At 49.0% G+C, this 8,763-nt stretch overlaps 1 long non-coding RNA gene across 1 annotated transcript; it reads left to right on the forward strand.

The window, feature by feature from the left end:
• The first annotated feature begins 2,448 nt into the window (after positions 1–2,448).
• On the forward strand, positions 2,449–8,454 carry LOC138818331 (uncharacterized). Its single transcript, XR_011369066.1, has 4 exons — positions 2,449–2,517; positions 3,024–3,116; positions 4,195–4,300; positions 8,368–8,454. It is a non-coding gene; the product is annotated as an uncharacterized lncRNA (long non-coding RNA).
• The last annotated feature ends 309 nt before the right edge of the window (positions 8,455–8,763 follow it).

An 8,763-nucleotide genomic window follows, 5' to 3' on the forward strand; every position in this document is an offset into this window, starting at 1 on the left:
TGACTGCCATCTTCAGAGGTAGAGGTGGGTCTCTTTGCTAGCTCAGCCTTTAGTCTAGATGGCAGATGTGGGAGGGGCCGACTGAAGGTGAGGCTAGTGGGAAAACAGGAGGCACTGGGCTGGGAGCAGGGTTGTTTCTTAGAGGATACTCACAACCCAGGAACATTCCTAAATGGATCAGCCGTTTTCTCCTTCCCGAGATAGAAGGACCTAGAGCCCTCTAATCTCCAACCCTTGGCTGAGAAATTCATTCATTTCCGTATGCTTTGTTTGGATAACTAGATCTCACCTGACTGCCCACTGTCAAGACAGGAAAGTGAGAGATCTTGAGTCCTTGATGAGGTCATGGGATCCTCAGTATGAGATTGTACTTGAACGGCCTGACTTGGTGCGTGGTCAGTCCCATCTAAGACTGCCATGACCTAGGACATAGAATCTAGAGACTCAGAGCAGGATGAGTATTATGTGTGAGCTTTGAGCTCCCGTGTGCTCACCTGCTTCCTTTTCTTGGGTGGGTTTATGCTAGAAAAATCTTAAAACTAGGGCCTGGGTCCCATCCCTTGTTTCATGCTCAAAGCTAGCACTCTACCATTTGAGCCACAGCTACACTTGCAACATATTTGGGTGTTTAATTGGAGATAAGAGTTCTGAATGACTTTGCTGCCAAGGGTTGCATCCAACTGCAGTCTTCAGATCTCAGTCTCCTGAGGGGATAGGATTACAGGCATAGAAAAGCATCATTGGCCGGGTGCCAGTGGCTCATGGCTGTCATCCTAAGTACTCAGGAGCTGAATCTTAGGATCACGGGTAAAAGCCAGCTTGGGCAGGAAAGACCCTCAGACTCTTCTCTCCAATAAAGCAACAGAAAACCGGAAATGGTGCTGTGGCTCAAGTAGTAGAGTGCTGGACTTGAGCTGAACAGCCCAGGGATAGCACCCAGGCTCAGAGTTCAAGCCCCACAACCAACAAAAAGAAAGAAAGTAAAACATCTTTGCCTACAAAGGACAGTGGAGGTGTGTTTGTATGTATGTGTGTGTGTGTGTGTGTGTGTGTGTGTGTGTGTGTGTGTGTGTGTGTGAGGGGTGATGGTGGTAGACATTTAGCGCCTTGCTCAGTCATCAGTTTAGATGGATTGTCCCAAACTCTTAGTTCACGGCAGCTGATTCTTGACCACAGGTGAAGCTCTGGGTTGGATGTCGACCATCGGACCTCAGTCTCCTCATGGGACAGTTGTGAGTAAATAAGGGACTAATACAGAAGGATCTCTGGAGCAGGGCCAGGCACAGAGGGAGCAGGTGTCAGATACAGTTGTCAAAAATTCTGTGAGCATATGACAGGAAGTTGCCGGGGAAGAGCTCAGATGGGGTCTGCTATTAATCATGCAACAGGTGTGGGATAATGAAACAAAACATGGCTGTCTTTCATCATTACCCTGTCTCCATGAGGAAGGGATCCTTCATTCTATTCATTTTTCCAGCTGGGGAAAATGAGTCATGGAGAAGCCAGGTGACCTACTCATGACCTCTAGCTGACAAGAATCTTGGCCTGATTTCTCTGCCATGCTTCCTAGAACAGTGGGTGTTATTCAGTCCACTTCTTGTGGTGGGAAGTCCACTTCTTGTCATTTGTGGGGATTGAATTCTGGGCCTGGATGCTATCCCTGAGCTCCTCAGAACAAGGCTAGTACTCTTCCCCCTGAGCCACAGCATCACTTCTGGTTTTCTGTTGGTTCTTTGAGGAAAAAAGTCTCACAGACATTCCTCCCGAGCCAGCTATGAACCACGATCTTCACATCTCACCCTCCTGTGTAGGTAGGATTATAGGTCTGAGCCACCAGCACCTGGCTTAAGTGTAATACTGAACCTCTGCCTCTCTCTCTCTCTCTCTCTCTCTCTCTCTCTCTCTCTCTCTCTCTCTCTCTCTCTCTCTCTCTCTCTCTCTCTCTCTCTCTCTCTCTCTCTCTCTCTCTCTCTCTCTTCCCTCTCTCTTTGTCTCTCTCAGGAATTGGTTGAATGAGTGCTGGAGGAGGTGTCCCAGCATCCCCATGTGGCTGGAACCCAAGGTGGCCCTCTCATTCTGGAGGTGGGCTGTGGGTCAAGAGCTGTTTTGCTCAGCCTGTTGAACCAGCCCCATGAGGTAAGCCCCTCTGTGCCCTGGCTAGACAGTGATGGTTATTCATTGTCCATCCCATTAGTCCTTCCCCACATCACTCTGCTACACCGTTGAAGGAAAGTGGATGAGAAGGTGTCATCTTGTCCCCTGCCCAGCACAATCCAGGGACTCTGACCTATACCCCCACCTATCTGACAAGACCCTGGATATAAGACAATAAAAACACTCCATGTGTAATACCCTTTGCTGGAGAGTTTCCTTTCGGTTAGAGTGGCGGGGTTCAGAGGAAAGACCCAAGACCTGACACCTCCCATTGTACATTTGTTCTTGTGACAGAGCCAAGTCATTGCTGTGGATAAGGACAAAGCCTCCATCAGACTGACCCAGAACAATGCTCAAAGATTGGTAGGTTGTTGAAGTATCAAACCCACTCATGTCTGTTTCCTACTTCCAGCAAGGAGGTTTAGTATGGGTGGCCCGGCCCTGGGCCTAAGGGATTATAAATGGATGGTGGCGGTCAGGAGCTCATGGCTCCCACCCATCATCCTGGCTCTTCGGGAGGCTGAGGTCTGATGGTTGTGACTCAGAGCAGCCCCGGAAGGAAATTCCAGGAGATTCTTATCTCCCATAAACCACCTCCCTCCCCAAACCCACACACAAATAAGCCAGATGTGGTGCTGTGGCCCAACTGGTAGAGCCTCAGCCTTAACAAAAGAAGCTAAGGGATAACACCCAGGCCCTGAATCCAAGCCCTAGGACTAACACAATCATAAAATAAATGAATAGTGTACACCTTTTAGCTGACTACCAAGAAAGATGTATTCAGTTTTCTGGCTGGTACATTCAGCCAAAGGAAAGGGGATACCTTTGATGTTCTCCCAACCCTCTCCTTCTCTCCTTTATCTGTCCAGGCTTAGGTTGCAGGACAGAATTCAGATCATAGCCTTGGATGTAGATCCTGGATGCACTCCCTGCTGGGAGGATGAGGCCCCACAGAGATGAGGGTAAGGACCCCAACACTCACACACACAAACACACAAACATCCGTAAGGCAACTCAGACTAGCCTTTTCCAAAGACACTTTATCTCCTTGGATTAACTGACCCAGGAGAGGAATTTGATCCCCTGTAACTGATTATTTTAACTTGGGCTTGCTAGTTGATAGGATATGAATGTGAGCCAACAAAAACCAAAAAGCTTTTGGTGCCGGTCACCTGGGGTTCAGGCTCAGGCCTGTTATCCTGGCTACTTGGGAGGCTGAGATCTGAGCATCACAGTTTGAAGCAAGCCATAAGCTGGAAAGCCCATGAAAATCTACTCTCCAGGAACCACCAAAAAACCAGAAGTGGAGCTTTCGCTCAAGTGGTAGAGCACCAGCCTTGAGCAATAAAACTCAGAGAGACAGTTCCCAGATCCTCAGTTCAAGCTCACACAAAGAAATGGTCCTGTCTAGTTGCCCACAGATTGCCCAGGCCTCGCTCCCCCTCTCACTGAGTGTGATACAACACCTGCCCCTGGGTGGTGTATTAGGGCTTTCAGAAATCCTGTGGTGGAATCCAGGACTTCCTCTTTGTGCACTCTCAACCCACACTGGCTGGAAGGCAGAGCTTAACAAGTCTGGCAGGCTGCAGAGTGGAGAGTCTCCAGCTATGCCAAGGTGATCAGAAAGGGCTTCTTGGAGACAACATAGCAGAGCATGTTCATTTCCAGCCAGGGCTGCTGGTGAGAGACTTGGTATAGATGTGCGAGACTGTCCCAAGACAGGCCTGAGGGGTCACAGAAGAACAGCTATCCAGGGGTGGCATTGCATCATAGAGGTAGAGGGCTCGCCTAGCACACAGGAAAGCATGGGTTCGATTCCTAAGTCCTGCATACACAGTAAAAGCTGGAAGTGGCACTGTGGCTCAGGTGAAAGAGCACTCCTCTGGAGACAAAGAAAGTCAGGCACAGTACCGGGGCCCTGTGGTCAGGCCCCAGGGCTGTCACCATAAAGCAGTTCTCCCAGGGACCTTGGTGACAGGTGGATGGCTATGCCCTGAAGCTCTTAGTAGATCCATCCGTGCTCTGTGTTTCCTTTGACAGAGGAGAGCTGGACACTCCTGCCCTGTGCACCCCTGTACCCAGTTTTCAGCAAGCCTCCCAAGGTCTTCCACCAGGACATGGAGCAGTTGGCCCCGGAAGTCCTCAGGTATTGGTTTGGTGGGGCAGGGGGACATAGGGCAGGCCCCAGAACTTCTTGTGGGTCTGATCTGCCCTGGAAGACCAGGCAATCAGGAGGAGGCAGATGGGAGCTTAGAGGGGATTAGTGATGTGGAGTGGGCTCTTTAATCCCCATGGCCCCACCCAAATTCTAGCCTTCCTTTGCTGTCTCTGAAGGAGGTAGAGGGGTGTCTAGGAGGTATCTTCTAGAGGAGGAGTAGGTGGAAATTCTGAAGGACTAGACACCTTGAGCCATGAGCCGCTGGCTCATACCTTTCATCCCACACCTGTCATCCTGGCCACTCAGGAGTCTGAGATGCAGTGGATCTCATTTCCCAGCCCTGGCACGAAAGTCCCTCCAGAGCCTCATCTCCAATCTCCAACCAGAAGTGGCACTGTGGCTCAAGTGGCAGAACAATGGCCTTGAAGAAAATTAGACATCAGGGACAGTACCCAAGCCCTGAGTTCAAGGCTCTCAACCAAAAAACAAAAACAAAAACAAAAACAAAAACAAAAAACCAAACAAGAAAGAAAGATACCCCTTCCTTGCTTGCAAGAGATAGTGAAGTATTGGGGTGGTTGAGGTTGTGAGACCAGATGCTGGCCTCACAGTACAGACATTTCTAATAACTCCCCAGGTTTACCCCAGTGTGAAGCCAACACAGGGTGGGTGGTGCCTTACCAAGAACTCCAGAGGTCGTGGCCTGTGGCAGGCAGGGAGTGGGTGAATGGGAGCAGGGGTGGGATGGTAGTGTCAATTATATGCTCTCCATCCATGGAAGAAGGTTTTGGATGCTGGTGACCAAGTCTGAAGTGTAGGGTTACATTTGGTTTGTGTCTTGATGAGTTGGGTTTTCCCTTGGTATAAGAAGGTGGCTGCAGAGGAGGCTACAATGTTTGATAAGAAATGTACTCCTTATCTTGCCCATGTAATTGTAACCCCTCTTTATAGTATTTTCTTTGTTTTTATTGTAAGGATACTATACAAAGGGTTACAGGTACATGAGTGAGGTAATGAGTACACTTCCTCTTGAACATTGTCTTTATAGTATTTTCACAATAAAAAAAGAAAGAAAGAAAAGATCTGAAGAAAAAAAAGAAGTTGGGTGTAGCCGGGCGCTGGCAGTGGCTCACAACTGTCATCCAAGCTACTCAGGAGGCTGAGATCTGAGGATCACGGATCAAAGCCAGCTTGGGCAGGAATGTCTATGAGACTTTATCCTCTATGAACCACCAGAAAATAGGATGTGGTGCCTGTGGCTCCAGTAGTAGAGCGCACACCTTCATCTGAAGAGCTGAGACCCTGCTGGCAGGCCCAAAGTTCAAACCCTATAACCTACAACCAAACAAAAGGTAGCTGAATTTTCTGCATAACAATGTGTACAGTAGAAATGCCATGATGTGTTGTGAACCATTCCAGACATGTGAGAGGCTCTGAGTTTTGTCTACAGTTGGTCTGATGATGGTAGTGCTATCATCTCTGGGGTGGAATATTCACGGTGCTCAGGGACTGCTGAGGCTTTGGGCTACCACTGGGTGTATCTGTGTGTTCGTGTGTCTTTTGTCTGTGTGTGTCTGTGTCTGGGTGTTTGGATGTAGAAGACCTGGGCCTTGAACTCAGGGTCTAGGTGAAGTTCCTATGCTTCTGTGCTCAAAGGTAGTGCTCTAACACTTGAGCTGCAGCTCCATTTCTGGCTATTTGGTGGTTTATTGGAGATAAGAGTCTCTCAGATATTTCTGTGCTGACTGGCTTTGACCTCAGCCTCCTGAGTAGCTAGGATGACAGGTGTGAGACACCTGTGCCATATTTGTGTGTGAGTGTATGTGTGTGTGTGTGTTTGTTTTCCTCATCTTTCTCTGTCCCCTTCCTGGGTGCCTTTCTGCCTCTTTCTGACCTTGGATGGTGCCCCCTCCACACCAACTTTGTCTTTATCCTCCTATCAGGGTCTACAATGAGTCCTAAATTGCCAGAGACCTGAGTTCAAGCTTTTCTTTGGGGCCCAAGTCCAGCTGTCCAAATCTTTGGCCTCCTGCAGGGGATTCTGGGTCAACTGGTCCAGCTGCAATAAAGCCTTGCCTGTCTGTGGGTGGGGAACTCAGACATGGGATGTCCTTCCCTTTTCCTCAGCTAGACCTCTGGCTGCATGTCCCTCTCAGCAGGCTGGCAGTGAGTGGGGGAAGGGGGTTGCCGGTGGCTCTGGCCAACTCCAGCTTGATAGCGGACTGAAGGCCACCCAAGCAAGGAGGATTCCAGGCTACATTGGAGGTGAGGCCAAGGTGGCTTGGAAATATCTATTGTTGTCTAGGAAATGTCAACATACTTTATCGCAGGCAAGTCTATCTTCCAGCCCCAGCTGGGCCTCTCCAATCCTTCTAGAGAATTCTGGATGCCCAGAATACAGAGGCACAGACTTTAGATTCAAGGGCCAGGGAATTGGGGGAGGAGAGACTGGTATGGCCAATACCTCAATGTTCTGGGGCATTAGCCTTGACCTGGGTATGCCCCCCTTGTGTACATTCACTTCTTAACCCAGAGCTGGCCAGAAACTGGCCACTTGTGGTGCTGTGGAAGTGGCAGGAGTGGAAGTGAGATCTAGGATGACCAACATCTGGATTTATGGCCTGAGGGAAGGAGGGGGACAAAAGGTGTCTTAAAAAAAACTCTTACAGCTGGAACTCAGGGCCTAGGCACTGAGCTTCCTTTGCTGAAATCTAACATGTTACCACTTGAACCACAGCTCACATTTCATCTTTTTTAGTAGTTTAGTGGAGATAAGATTTTCACAATCTTTTCAGCCTGGGCTGGCTTCAAGCTGCCATATTAACAGCTCAGCCTCGTAAGTAGTTAGGATTGCTGGTATGAGTCAACCGGCACCTGGTAGGGTTGTTAGTGTGTGTGTGTGTGTGTGTGTGTGTGTGTGTGTGTGTGTGTGTGTGTGTTTACTAGAGCTTGAACACAGAGCCTAGGTGGTATCCTTTAGCTTGTTTGCACAAGGTTGGTGCTCTACCACTTGAACTACAGTACCTCTGCTTTTTGGTGATTCATTGGAGATAAGAGTCTGCCCAGGCTAGCTTTGAATCTTGCTTGATCCTCATGTGTCAGCCTTGAGTAGCTAGGATTATAGGCATGAGCCACTGGCATCCAGCTTCAAGGATGTCTCTTCATACTGTCTTTTGTTCTAACAGCTGTCTACTTGCCCTGGCCTAGATCTCTGATCTCTACATCAGCTCCCAGCAGCCCTTGACTGTGTGGAGAACATAAAGCTCAAACCTGTCAAGCATCCTATTTCTATGTCTTCAGGGCAGGGTACGTTTCCTCTGAAGCCTGGAGGAGTAGAAGGAGGAGAAGGAAGGTTAGCTGTACATTGTGCTAAGCTGGGAGAGTGGTACACTGTCTTAGCCAAGAAGGAAAGTGTGGCCAGATGTTAATAGCTCATGCTCTCATATTCTTAGCTCCTTAGGAGGCTGAGATCTAAGGATTGGCATTCAGAGGCATCCCAGCTCACTTTTCTTGTTTTTTTTTTTTTTTTTTTTTGTATCAGTAGGATCTTTTTTTTTATTGTGAAAATACTGTACAGAGGGGTTACAATTCCATGGGCAAGATAATGAGTATATTTCTTATCACCAGCTCACTTTTCTAAAGTGTATGAGACTCCTCTTCCAATAACCACCTGAAAGTTGGAAGAAAAGCTGTGGCTCAAGTGGTAGAGTTGCTAGCCTTGAATGAAAAAAGTGAGGGACAGGGCCCGGGTCCTGAGTTCAAGCCCTAGTACCAAGATGTGCGTGTGAACACACACACACACACACACACACACACACACACACACACACAGGAAGGTGGTAATGATCAGCTGAGCTAGAACTGGGGGCAGTCTAGAGGCACATTCATAGTGAACTCTCGACACGTAAGTTATTTCTCCCCAACTCCTTCTTGGGCTGAGGGGTCTGGGCCATGGCAGTAAGTTCCATGGAACCTGCGCCTCCATCCATGCATAGGGTACAGGACCAAGGGAATAACACGATGGATGCTCGTTTATACTCCGTGCATGATTGCAGACCTTCATCTGCCACTGAACATTGGTGAGGAAAGCAGTGCTCTGAGCCCTGGGACTCCTGGGATAGCCACTGCTACCAGCAGCAGCCAGCCAGCTGTGGATTCCTGATCCTACGAATCTTTCATGAGCCCAACTCAACACCCACTCAAGGTGTGCCTGTCAAATTTGCCCCGGTGAGTAGGCAATACCTGCTGTGCCATCTTGCAGCTCTTGCCCCTCCTGGCCCAGAAACATGGTCTGAAATGCTGATTTACTGCTCAAATCCACACTGCACCCATGACAGATGCCACTCTGATGTCATTCTGGCCGATGTCCTCCGTGCCCCAAGGCTAGACCCTTCTCTGAAACTCTGGCCTACTCTGTAGGCAAAGGCTCCCAAAGAGGCTGCTTTCAAGAC

The sequence above is a fragment of the Dipodomys merriami genome, unplaced genomic scaffold (assembly GCF_024711535.1).
Source record: "Dipodomys merriami isolate MVZ:Mamm:240054 unplaced genomic scaffold, mDipMer1.0.p SCAF_737, whole genome shotgun sequence".
NCBI classification, from domain to species: domain Eukaryota; kingdom Metazoa; phylum Chordata; class Mammalia; order Rodentia; family Heteromyidae; genus Dipodomys; species Dipodomys merriami.